This window comes from Carassius carassius, chromosome 12, assembly GCF_963082965.1.
Source record: "Carassius carassius chromosome 12, fCarCar2.1, whole genome shotgun sequence".
Lineage (NCBI taxonomy): Eukaryota > Metazoa > Chordata > Actinopteri > Cypriniformes > Cyprinidae > Carassius > Carassius carassius.
The window spans coordinates 8562568-8576896 of record NC_081766.1 but is presented as its reverse complement, the minus strand read 5'-3'; the positions used below and the strand labels follow the sequence as shown (position 1 = coordinate 8576896).

Below are 14329 nucleotides of genomic sequence, written 5' to 3'. Positions count from 1 at the left end.
ATAAATGTAACTATTATTTTCTCTTGTGGACTATATAGTCTTTTTTGTGAAATATCTTATTTGATGCAGTACTACATAAACTATAACATGCATTTGTATGATCCCTCTTATTTTGATAAAATAAACATTTTGCAGATTCTGCAAGGTGTCTGTAAAATTTGGACCAAAACTGTATGTATGTACATATATACATATATACGGTGTGTGTGTGTGTGTGTCTGTGTGTCCGTGTGTGTGTGTGCATGCATTGTCTATATTTGCTTATTAAATTCACCACATATACAGATTCACAATTATGAAGACCAAAAGTTTGCTTTCCCCCCAAAGAAGAGTCGGGTCCAGGATTACGCAGTACTTGAACAGAACAAAAGAAACAGAAAAAATAAAAAGAAATAAATAAATATATATATATACAGTACAGACCAAAAGTTTGGACACCTTCTCATTCAAAGAGTTTTCTTTATTTTCATGACTATGAAAATTGTAGAGTCACACTGAAGGCATCAAGGGCTATTTGACCAAGAAGGAGAGTGATGGGGTGCTGCGCCAGATGACCTGGCCTCCACAGTCACCAGACCTGAACCCAATCGAGATGGTTTAGGGGTGAGCTGAAAATATTGTGAATTATTTTATGCAAACTGCACCATGTCCTATCAAAGCAGTAAGGCAAGTTCAAAGTTATTATCTATTACAATAAAATTTTTACACAAATTCAGTAAATGGTGGATAATTAAATATTGACAGTTAATCAATTCCCCCCTAACAGATTTCACACCAAGAGAAACAAAACTATTTGTTCAGATCCAAATGACGGTTGGGCTAAGAAAGCAATAAATCATGTGAAGGACAAAAGGAACCCTCTGAAACCTTATGAAGAGCTTATAAGTCATACAAGTGCAACAAACCTGATCTCAACCAGAACTACAACAAACAAAACAGGAACAGAGACAGAAAGCAGCACGAGTACACCTGTTACACCAATAGTGACGACTATCAAAACATCTGGCTATAGTAACTTTCACTCACCTGAAATGTAGAGAAGTTAAGCTGACATTACATAGCTGTGCTGTATGATGATGTTCTTCTTCAACAGGTGATGGACATCCAGTTGACTGCTGTAATACTGTGACAAACACCAGAATACCAGTTGATGAAATTTTGTATTATGACATACAAAATACAAATCTATGTCCTGGAAGAGCTGTAAGGCAAGTTCAGAGTTATTTTAATGTATACCAATTTGAAGTTTTACACAGACATGGTAATAATTGTGTACTTAAAGAATGTGAGCTAAAACGTCAAGTGTTATTCTTGTGTTCAGTACTGTATTATTCTGTATTATAATATTGTATAATCCTGTATTATTCTTATTCTTAATGTTCAGATTCTACACCAAAAAAACATAACTATATGTTCAGATCCAGACAACATCTGGGCTAAAAAAGCAAAGGCGATAGTGGATGGGAGAACAAGAATCAAAACATCTGAACCAGAGACAAGCAAAACAACCATTAAACCAACTTCAGTGTCCAAAGACAGCCCAGAATCCTCTCTGAGTACTGCAACAACACGCAAGACAGGTGAAACAGTAACATTTAGAAGTTGGTGATATGTTGTTGTTGTTTTTTTGAGAGAGAGAGAGAGAGAGAGAGAGAGTTTGTAGGCTCATACTGACATGAAAACAATGCTTTATAAATAATAAGTCTTGGTTTTATTACAGTCACATCATCTGCGACCATGGACTGCTGCTTAGCAGTAACTAAAGATAAACCAGCGTTTCATGAAATTGTGGACTACAGAGTCCAAGAAACACCCCTTTGCTCTGTCAGAGCTGTGCTGTGAGTTTAGGACTCAAATCTAATTCTTTTTTTTTTTTATCCCTCCAAATTTATATGGACACCATAACATTTTGTTGTCATTATATAAATATTAAAAAATATTAAAATATTTATATATACAATTTATTTACTGTCACACACCTGGACTCATTTTGTGTTTTTGCCCCTGTGACCCAGTTTCTGTCTCTATGTGGTTTGATTAGTTCCCAGGTGTGTCTAGTCATTTCCGCATGTGTTCCATGTCCCTGTTAATTTAGTCATTCCATCCACCTGTGTTTTCCCTATTATCCCTTGTATAAAAGCCTTGTCCTTTCAGTTCTGTTTTGTCGGGTCTACTCGTTACTAGTTACTTGTCCACTTGTCCATTTGTTACTTGTCACTTGCCACTTGTCACTTGTTACATGTTACTTGCAACTTGCCACTTGCCACTTGCCACTTGCCACTTGCCACCAGTTATTTGCTACTTACCTTGCCTATGTTTGATATAATAAAGCCTTGTTTCGTTTATCCTGCGGCTCCGTGTTCCTTCCAGCAGCGTAAGCCGTGACAGAAGACCCGACCTAAAAAGTTAAAAACTGCGTGTTTTCCCTCCGTTTTGTTTTCCGTTTTTTCACAGTCTTTTTCTTTCCGTAGTGTGTCATGGATCCCCTCTATCGCCCCGAATACCTCCTCCTCCTGCTGGAGCAGGAGGGACTGTCTCTCAAGGACCATACCAGACGGTTTCTCTTGATAGCTAATGCCACCAGCTACCCGGACCACGAGCGTTGTCGCCCGAAGATGGTCCTCGGGAGGATTTCGCCGCATTCATAGAGTGGAATCTGGTGAGAAATGGGTCACCTCTCACGGTCGGCCCAATGGAGGATCTCGCCAGGTCCACTCTGGACCCAGAGCCCAGCCTACAATCTCCCCACGGTACGAGGCATAAGCCCGAGCCCACCGATGACGGAGAGCCAGAGAGCAACCCGTCAGACCAGGTGCGAGAGCCGGCGACACTGCCCACCACGAGGGAGCAAAATGTGGAGCGCCAAATGGACGGGCTCCTGATCCTCTGTTAAGCCCAGGACGATCTCCTGATCTTCCGTTAAGCCCAGGACGGGCTCCTGATCTTCCGTTAAGCCAAGGAAGGGCTCCTGATCTTCCGTTAAGCCCAGGACGGGCTCCTGATCCCCCGTTAAGCCGAGGACGGGCTCCTGAACCCCCGTTAAGCCCAGGACGGGCTCCTGAACCCCCGTTAAGCCCAGGACGGGCTCCTGATCCTCCGTTAAGCCCAGGACGGGCTCCTGATCCTCCGTTAAGCCCAGGACGGGCTCCAGCCCCAGAGCTTACTCCAATGCCTGCTCCTCCAAAATTCCCACCCTCCCACCCACTCCTGCCTCCTCCTCCGCTGTCGTCTGGCTGCCTCTCTGCTCGCCCTCAGCCTACCATCATTGTGGTGCGAGCTCAGCGGGACCGCCATCCTCCAGCGACGCCTTGGTCGGCGTCTCCCTCACCTCCGCCTCCAGCCTCTGAGGCCTGGACTCCGCCTCGGCCCGTTGACCCGTCGGCTCCACCATGGCTCCTAGCTCCTTCCTCTCCGCCGTGGCCCGGCAGTCCACATGCTCTGCCTGGCTCCCTCGTCCCTCCGGCTCCGCCTTGGTCTGGCGTTGTCCATCCTATGCCTCGGGACTCCACTCCTCTGGCTTCGCCTCATCCCTCCGTCCCTCCGGCTCCGTCAGGCTCCTTCATCCCCTCGGCTACACCTCAGTCCTCAGTCACTCTGGCCTCACCGCGGCCTTCCGGATCCACATCGCCGCGTCAGTCACCAGAGCCATCAGTTCCGCCTAGGACCTCCGGCTCCTCCCCGTCACCCTGGCTCTTCGGCTCTCCGTCTCCGCCTCGGGCTCCTCCTCCACTTGCTCCGTTGCCGTGGGTCGAGTCCCTGGAGTCGGTGACCATTCCTCCTCCATGGCTCCTTCCACCGTCGGCCCCACCTTGGGCCGTTATGGCTGTGGCCTGGGTCCTGCTGGGTACCTCCTGCTTCAGATCCTTCCTGTCACCTCCCTGGCTCCTCCCTCCGTCATCTCCTCCCCGGCTCCTTCCTCTGTAGTCCCTGTCTGCTGGCCCCCTCCTGGGAGGCTGTCCTCCACCGGAACCTCCTCCCAAGTTCCCACCCACGCCTCCCTTTGTTGTTTCTACGGTGCGAGGACGCACCTACCGGGAGGGGGGAGTACTGTCACACACCTGGACTCATTTTGTGTGTTTTTGCCCCTGTGACCCAGTTTCTGTCTCTATGTGGTTTGATTAGTTCCCAGGTGTGTCTAGTCATTTCCGCATGTGTTCCATGTCCCTGTTAATTTAGTCATTCCATCCACCTGTGTTTTCCCTATTATCCCTTGTATAAAAGCCTTGTCCTTTCAGTTCTGTTTTGTCGGGTCTACTCGTTACTAGTCACTTGTCCACTTGTCCATTTGTTACTTGTCACTTGTCACTTGTTACTTGTTACTTCTAACTTGCCACTTGCCACTTGCCACCAGTTATTTGCTACTTACCTTGCCTATGTTTGATTTAATAAAGCCTTGTTTCGTTTATCCTGCGGCTCCGTGTTCCTTCCAGCAGCGTAAGCCGTGACATTTACAGATTCATAACTGTGGCGAACAACAAAATTTGCTCCTCTCCAGTAGAAGACTGGGTCCAGGATTACATACAGAACTTGAACAGAAGACAAAAAACTACAGACGAGAGAGAGTTTGCCATCATAAGAATAAAAGACTCCAACACCAATAATTACTTTTGTTTAAAGAAGGAACAATCCAAACACTTTTGCGTCAAACAACCTTAAAACATCTGTTGGAAAAGCTTGGCCAACTTTTTATGTCTGTATACTGATAATACTAGGATAGCTGAATAACTTCTAAGTCTAATAAATGAATAAGGTGATGTTATTGGAAAATCAGCAGTGTGGTTTCAATCACATTGTCATATTTGTATTCGTGCTTGGTGCAATAAGTTCTACTTTGTACATTGCCTTTTCTTAATTTACTTAATTTAAAATCAATGTAAGTAAACAAAAATAATTGGCCGTATTAATTTATATTACTTTATGTATAGACATAATAAAAGATCTGGGCTCGTATTCACAAAACATTTTATTTTACCATTAAGAGTTTTCCTGAATAGCAGTAAAAGTTTTTAACTAAGAGTTTTTTCTTAAAACCTATTTACAAACATGCTGAGACAAAATTTTACTGAGCAAAAGACAAAAGTCTTAAGCTAAGAGTAAGGGCGGGTTTGGCCTCATTGCTATGGATGATGTCAGCATGCTTACTAACTATGCACACAATGATTGGCTGATAGTCTGAGATTTATTCATAGATTATTCTATGAATAAGTCTGAGATTTATTCATAGAAATATTGCAGAGCACAATATTATGTTGCCATATTCAAATAAAAATGTTAATTGCCACATTCAAATAAAGATTTTAAAATGCCGGATAAGTGTCACAAATTAAACAAGTAGGCTATGTATTCAGCTAATTGTCAGCCTCTTATATATGCTTCTCATAAACAATTAGTCCATATAGGATTGCCCTTGAATAAAGATTTTTCTGGTTGACTAGAAGTGGTTCATTTTAAGCATATAGTCGAACTATTAGTCGCACTTTTATTAATAAACCATATAAATCATAATAATGAGCCTTTAATTGCCTAGATAGCTTAATAAGCGCTCAAGCATATGAAAAAAAGGCTTGCCACAGCGGACTGCAAATATAATAATTATGAATTTGTTAGGGAAAATCAGCAAGTTCACTGCATTAACATTTTCATTTACTGTAATGTCGTAATTTATTGTTACACTAGTGCTTTCTGTTTTCAGTTTAAGAGATGAAGTCTGTGACAGTGACTTAGCACCTGTATCATGGATTACATAATGCAAGAATATTTGTTTTCTGTTTGAAATGGTTCATTTAAGTTTCACTCAGATATATTTTTCATGTCTGTAATAAGGCAAGCATCCACAGAGTTTCGAAGTGACGCTCGAGTTCACAGAGTCTTTACAGATACAAAAAAATGCATTACTCTTATCTGTATGAACAAAAATGACGAAGTATTTTAAGAGCAAATGTTTGCATCAGTACCTCCATCTGTCCTGCAGTAGCCCAAGCACACTACTGTTCAAATTCCAGACCCCGCAGTCCGCACAAACATGCACACTTTTTCCTAGGCTAACATTAGATTGAGCTGCCATGTAAAGTTATTACTACAGTACATACATATTTCAGATAATACAGTAAGCCATATTTGAGGTCGATGTATGTTAGGTAAGCATATGGATATCCTGTCCAGTGTATTATATTATCACATAGACCAGCCTTAAATGATTTGTCCATCATGGACCGAGTGATTTCACCACTTCATGTGGATTTTATTATTTTTTTTCTGTGATTAAGCGCCCAATAAAATTTTGGTACTATGCATATAAACAGCCTTTTAACTAGCAGAATACAGTACACATCGCTAAGGGTAATACATGCAAACTTAATAGAAAACCAAACTGGACGTGAGAACAGGTATAGAAGAATATAATCAAACATTTAGAGTTGAGATTACCTCCAAACCAAATCAATTAGAAATATATATATTTTTTTTTTCCAAAATGTTTATATTCAGAGGTAGATTGCTGGCAACAGCCATTTTAGGATATTTCAGATTTGGTCTTAGTGACTTAGGAGTCCTCTTCACTATTCCTAAATGTTTCACAGATTTAGGAGCTAATTTTAGCACTAAAACACTTTAGGAGTCCTTTTATTTTAAGGCCCAATTCTTGCTATTAATTAACTATTTACTTATGACTTTTGCCTCAAATTACTGCTTAGTAAGGTAAGTTTAAGTTTAGGTATTGGGTAGGATTAGGGATCTAGAACATGGTCATGCAGAAAATGTGCTTTATAAATTCTAATAAATAGCCAATATGCTAGTAATATGCATGCTAATAAGCAACTAATTAATAGTGAGAATTGGTCGCTACACTAGTTTTACCATATATTTTTAAACAAGTGAAGAACATATGGTAACACTGAAAACTTCATCATGATGCGTCATCAAATTTTGAGCAAGCTAGTACTTTAATGCAGCAGTCAGATTGTGTTTGCTGGCTGCAACAACAGAACAAATCAGGCAAGAGAGGAGGAAGTGCAAGGATACATACACTGAGCTCATCTTTCAGTTCACTCGATTGTCTTCTTATCCCCAGACTCCAAGGAACAAATTTAGTTTACCTCATAGCCCTAGCACCCTTTGGAGAAGGCTTTAATATAAAAAGGCATATATTCATACACCCCCATTTATAGGCTCTTACTTTGTGTGTAAAATAGCAATATTGTAAAGACAAGATGTTGTTTCATAAATACCCAGCTCGTATTTCCTATTGTATTAAAGCAAATTATTGAAATATTATCTCAAAATAATGTTTTGTGTTTTTTACAGCATCATTCCAAAGCAGATTTACAGAAAATAGACATGATGATAAAAAACCCCTCCCTATAAAGATTTACACACATACTTTTTACTTTTAATAAGCATACTTTATATTTACTTTTACCCAAAATAAGACATTTTGAAATTGTTGGCATCAAAACAACACTGAATCCCACTGATTTTCACTGAGTTTTTTTTATTAATTGTTGTTTCGTGTTGTACAGAAAAGGTACATGGAAAATGAAGTATTAACTATTAACCTGACTGTATATATAATTATAAAACAGCTCTAATCTTTTCCAATGACTCAGGCTATCTAATTCTGGTCAGCACGTTCTGAATCTTCAAAGATGTGCACATTTCCCACCGACTGCTCTTTGGTTTACTAGAGCTTAGCATATAGTGCATGATAAGGTGCAGCATAGCAGTCGCTACTTCCTCTCGCAGAACAGAGTGTGAAGTTGTGGTCTGTCTTCTCGCATCTACACCAGAACTTTCTACAAATAGCTAAGGGGACATCATGCATCATATTTCTTGTATGTGATTTTGAAAGAGGAAATGAGCATGTGGTTGATCATTTAGGTCTACATATTTACTTTTATGTAATACCAGAAAGGACCACTGTACTATAGTAAATGGAGCGGTAGTAAACAAACTAATAAGTGTTAACCTTATAAAATGTGAAACAAAATGTGTATAATGGCGTTAAACTGTGTGCAGTTTTTCATTCTGAATCTCATATTAAGAAAAAATACATAATGAAACAGCATCACGGGTCTCTTTTTAAGTGTAGGTGAGTCTAGGTGGGAGCTGGTTTTGTTTTAAATTCTTGCTGAGACGTGGAAGATCCCAGTAAGGCTGAATAAATCATTTGTGGTTTCATGATCACATCCCCTTTCAGGCCTCTGTAGTTTCCACACGCGTTTAACAGACCCACATTCTATACTTATAATGCTCACAAAGTGCATAAACCTTCCATTTTTAGATGCATGCACTCTCATTTAGGCTGTTTTTAATGTTGCCGTTAAACTCCAAAGCTTTATTTTGTCAACCTTAACTGTTGCATGTGACACACTCATTGCTGTAAGAAAGCACATCATGTGATTTTGGAATCTGTACAGAGCTATATAAAAAGCATCTGGCACCAGCATTGTACCACTTAACAGCACTTTTAAGGTTTAATTCAATTTATTAATTTGTTTCTTTAAAAAAATAATAATTATAATATCAACAACAGTAACATTAATAATAATACATTTTAATTTTTAAACCTAACCAGGAACAGACACTGCAAATTAGCTATTACGTAGCTAAGACTACGTATAAATCATAAATTCAGTTGGTCACCCGGACCAATACTTTACACCACAATAAACTGAATGAAGCTATGATAAATGCTCATTGTGAATTTTTGTAACCCTTTACTTTCCTCTCTCGTTTTTGGTCTTCCTCTCATAAGTCATCTTTTCCTGTCACCCGTCTGAGGTGACTGTAGGCCTAGGTGAAAAAGAAAATTGATCGTAGAGGGTGGTGAGTTTTGTGGGTTGAAAGACCTCCCTCAACATAGACCTGCAGCCCAGCAGTGAGTTTCATGATTAGAAGTGAGCAACAGAACAAGATGAAGTTCACTCTGTTTGCTGTCTTTCTTTTCTCTTTAGGAGGGATGAGTGCTGTGGTAGCAGGTGAGATTTGATTATTTTAATTATGAGCTCTTTGGTTTAATATTGTGGCTTGACCTCAGTGACTTCCACTTGATTGAAAAGTTAAGCTGAAATTATAGCTTTATAAGAGAATGTACATGTGAATCTTATACTGTTAATATAATGATTCTGAATACAATGATTTTTCTACAGTAGATGATGGACGTACACCAAGTTGCTGTTTAAAAGTGTCAGACACCAAAATTCCAGTTGAAGACATTGTGAATTATTCTATGCAAACTGCACCGCTATGTCCTATCAAAGCAGTAAGGCAAGTTCAAAGTTATTATCTATTACAATTAAAATTGTACACAAATTCAGTAATTAAATGGTGGATAATTAAAGATTGACAGTTAATAAATTCCCTCCCAACAGATTTCACACCAAGAGAAACAAAACTATTTGTTCAGATCCAAATGACAGTTGGGCTAAGAAAGCAATAAATCATGTGCAGGACAAAAGGAACTCTCCAAAACATCCTACGTCTAAGTCTACAATGTGCTATACAAGTGCAAAAGACAAAACACCAGGAACAGGGACAGCGACCAGCACGAGTACACCTGTGCCAACAACAATAAAAACCATAAAAACTAGACTGAAAACAGTGATCAGCAAAACAACCATCCAACCAGTGTCAGTGACTGAAGAAAACCCAGAATCGACTGCGATAAGATGTAGGTCAGGGACAACTGCACGACCAAAAGAAACAACATCTAGAGTGACCAAAACAACCAAAAAACTGTCAAAGATGATGAGAAGAAAAAAAGGGAAAAGCAAGAAAGGACTTAGAAAATTTCAGATGGGAAAGGCACACACTTGACAGTAAGATTGAATATACTCATAATGGTTTCTGAGTTGAAGCACTACAGATATTATTTGCTCCCAGAACTGAACTATGGTATTGGTCTTTTAGTTGGAGACATAATGTAATGATTTTGACCAGCTCAGTTGTGTGGTGCGTTTTTACTGACAATGTATTTTTAAATCATTTGTTTTTATTATTGTTTGTTAATAAATTGATTTGATAAATGTTTGTTGCTGTATTTTATTATAATAATAAATTAGCTAATATAATGTTTTTTTTCTGGTGTGTTGTCCTTGTAGATATAATTCATATACTGAAAATTCTTCACAAAAATCTTTGTATGTCTGAGTTTTTATTTTATGGCTTAATGAGAGTCAACGACAGCGTTGGATGATCTGAAATGGCCGAGATAGAAAGTGGCCTTCATCATATTGATATCTTATTATAGTTAAGGTGCATTGCCACAATATCAGCACATGGTGGCAGACTCACCTTGAGAAGCGTTTCGAGCTGCAGCCTACAGATATCCATGAAAATGCTCAATCAGTTAGTTAACAGTTTCACACGAGCAGAATTAAACTCACTGTGAATGTACAACTAGATAAAGATACTGTAAACCCTTGAACACAGCTGAAAATCAACAGATCTGTCTCAGGATAAAAAAAAATAACCACACATTTCTCTGTGAATTTTCCTTTTAGAGGTACTGCAGCAGTTCCATATAGAGAAGGCAGCGCTTTTTCAAACTGTAACTTCAAACTATAATAGTCTACAGACAGAAAATCTCAATGTCAGTCTCAGTAGGTTGATAACAATTCAGTTTAACCGCTGACACACTGGAAAGTTTGGCAGAAAAAGCAAACATAAAAGAGCATGCATAGAGTCCTTCAACACACTTGCTCCAGACTGACACAAACCAAACCGGCTAAAGGTAGAATACTATAATTAGACCAACACAATAATGTAGATTTCAGACTGAGGACGCTGGGGTGTCTTATTTTGTTTCTTGATTTTCTCTCAAGAAAAGCGGACACGCATTTAGGTCACCAATCGAATGGCAGATAGAAATTAGATTTTTAATAAAGCTTGCGATTGGAATGAACATGGCAGGAAATTACAATCAATATTTGGCTTCAGATGCTCATCCGATATAGAGCCTTTCTTTAGATGAAAAATGCTTTGCAAAATGTAGGAAACACGTTTACACTCTAAAACAGAGGAGAAGCCTGGTGTTATCAAACTTGAGGATGCCTCTGATAAGCCAGAGAGCGGCTTTTATTTAGATCTTGAAACAAGAGGCAAACAACACAATTGAACTGATTGAGATCAAATCCCGCAGGTGGTGAGATTCACAAACACCTGGCTTGAGATCAGATCACGTTGAGCTTTCCTTTTTTCCACCCTGTATAGAGCATTCTGTTTCATCTGGAGGACTATATGACTGGGGAACCAGCTGCATCTTGTACATAAATATAAGTTGTTTTTCTTCAATAACAACAGTACTGAAAATGACGATCGATATTGTTTATATCACAGCTGTGAAAAATCTCACATAAATGTGTGAACTTTTAGAGCGTTCTCTCTCACATTCATGTGTACATGCCCATACTGACAAACAGAGTGGTTTACCTATTTCAGATTTTTTATGGCTTGGCTGAGCCGAGGTCCTCATAAATCTACAGACAGGAAATAAATGCCAGCGGCCCTGAATTGGCCAGGCGAAAATGAATGGAATAAAACAGGGCTTAATAGCACGGAGCAGGTAATTACCTTCTCTGACCTGCTCGTCCGTGAAATATGATAATATTGCACACTAATAAGACGTACCCAATCTCCCAGTGCCCATCCACAGGAGTAGAGATGCTTTGCAGTCTGTCATGAGAGGGTATTCTTTATAAAGGGGTTATTTGCAAAGTATTTTCACATCTGACAATATTTATAAGAAATTATGAGGCAAAAGTCAGGTTGTTAAAACTGGTTCCATTAAACATGTATTAGCACATATTACATTCCAGTCAACTGATTATTTGTTTTGCTGCTGTTTTTGTTTTAAAATGGCACACAGCTCAAATATTTTATACAAAGAAAAAAAAACTATTTTATACAGAGGACCGAATGAGCCTAATCAAATCATTATTATAATTATTATTATTGAATGATTGGACTTTTGTAGAGTGCTGCAATGATGACTTATTTTTGTATGCCAACCCAGAAATATGCACCACCCTGGTTCCTTCAACAAAAACCAATAGGCTTTTTAATTTACTCTTGGATTATTGCAGAAAATAAACTCTGTTGCCAACAAAAGTTTATGTGGTGTACTGTTTCAGACGGCTTAAAATTTATGTATTCATGTTGGACTTAATACATCACTTGAACATTAACATACACACAAACACAAAACTCTATTCCTGCGATGTCATACACATTTATACACACAAACAATCACATCTTCCAAACGTGTTTCATATATGTGATTTCTACAACTGGAGCTAAAAGTGTTTCATCCTGAAGAAAAGTGGCTGAGATTCAGAGAGAGAAATGAAAAGCCAGGGTGTAGCGGAAAATAAACAATACAAAATAAATAAAAAAACTAAACAGTGACACAAGGAGCTTGTATAATATGCAGTCTGCTGTAGAAGATATAATATGTATTGAAAAAAATATATAGCCAAGGGAGGATACAGCAAGTCAATTTGTTGTGCTTTTAATTTCCCTTTTCTGAAAAAGATGCCCCCGTTGGAACTTGAGGTTTAGTTCTTTCATTCTTATCTCCCTCTCCTTCGCGCCTGTTTTTATTCATGTTTGATTGTCCTTTGTGTATTAGCCTCTGGGACGAGCAGTTTGTGTGTTTGTGCTTGTGTGCTGCATATCTTCACTTTCTCTGTTTAATTTGTCGTCCCATAGTCAATAAGAGTGGCATCTTTGGAGGGCCAGATTAAGAATGACCCCTAGTAATGGATTCTTCCCTCTTTTAATCAATAAGCCTTTCCCTCTTGTTTTGTGAAAGTGCGGCTTTATTCAGAGACACTTGATTCAGAAGCTGCATGTACTGTAGCAGTCATATTGTTTTTGTCATTTTGAGATAGATAGCTGCATTGCAATTACAATCTTAAAGGTCACATTGCTATTCCATTCTATTTTTGTTACATATTCCTGGCAGTGGTTGATTGCAGATGCATTTGAATGTTAAGAATTCCCCTGATTGCTACATCAAGAGCTCTTCTGCATAATTTAATGGCCTACAGCATGCATTGTTGCAGTGAATGTTGTTCTGTAGAAGGAATTTTACATGTATGTATGTATGCGTGTTTGTGTGTGTGTGTGTGCAAGTGTTCATAAGAGCAGAACATCAGTTAGTATATTTTCAAGAAACTCTCTACAAATGAGGCTTTCTGGGACTAAGGGCTGTCAATCATGTATGAGCTGACATGATCATGTCGGTAGACCACAAGCCAATTACAGTTCGCAACTAAGATCAGAATGGACAGGGCTTCAGGCCTTTTTTTTATAAATAAGGTTCAGTCAGGTTACAGTATCCCACCACTGAGTTTGATAGGAATGTACACCAGCCTGCGATATGATCGTAAGAAGGTCATCTAAGCCATCAGCCAACAGAAGATCCACCTCTGTGTTTTCATACGCCACAAGTACCTTTCTCAAATCGATACTCAGACCTTTCCTTGGCCATTGATCTGAAAAGCTGTTTTTCTAATCCTGAGATTTCATTTTCTCTGTCTCTTCAAATTTTAAGTTTTTTTTTCTGAACTCTTCCATCACACAGACCTTCAGATCAGTGACTGGTGTGAGATTCCCTATCTACTGTCTTATTTCTGTCCTTAAGTTGGCCTATAAATGACTTTCTCACTTTTGATAAATTGAATGCCTCCTTGCTAAAGTAATAGTAGTAATTTATTTTAAAAAATCTAACAAAAAAAAAATAAAAAAAACCTTTTTAATGCTAGTGTGTGTTGTATTTTTCTAAGTGATAAGTTACAGAAAAGATCTGATGTTTTTGTTGGTGATGTTTTTAAAACACAACTTATTCCCTTAGCTGTAAAGTGTACTAACTGCTGAAACTGACTATGAATTTTAAAGTTATCTTGATATTAACCTAGTAATAATCTGTAAACAAGAAAAAAAAATACAAATAAATAAATTAAAATAAAAAAAGATTTAATTAAATACTTAGCATGGTATCTCAGCTTTCTCAGTGGTAGACAGGGCTCTTCACAGGGTGCAGAAACATACAATCGATAAGTAGTTAACTAGTTGTGTGCATGCCCCAGATTTCATGGTTCAAAGCCACTGAAAGCCACAGCTGATCCAGAAATGATTATAGCAGCTTCACTTGTTCATCGCTGGTAACTATTCATGCTGTTCTTAATGGTCTCCATCTTCAACCATAGATGATTGATACAGAGGGATGTGAGTGCCCAAATAACAGGTTTAGGTTTTTAGAATGAATGGGAACCTAAGTAAAAAACTTTAAATATATTTTTGGAACAGTTATGCATGAGAAAGCTACAAA

At 38.7% G+C, this 14329-nt stretch overlaps 1 long non-coding RNA gene across 1 annotated transcript; it reads left to right on the top strand.

The window, feature by feature from the left end:
• Nucleotides 1-1401: 1401 nt before the first annotated feature.
• Nucleotides 1402-4788, top strand: LOC132154147 (uncharacterized). The gene is made up of 3 exons (XR_009437085.1): nt 1402-1601; nt 1721-1838; nt 4455-4788. It is a non-coding gene; the product is annotated as an uncharacterized LOC132154147 (long non-coding RNA).
• Nucleotides 4789-14329: the final 9541 nt, after the last annotated feature.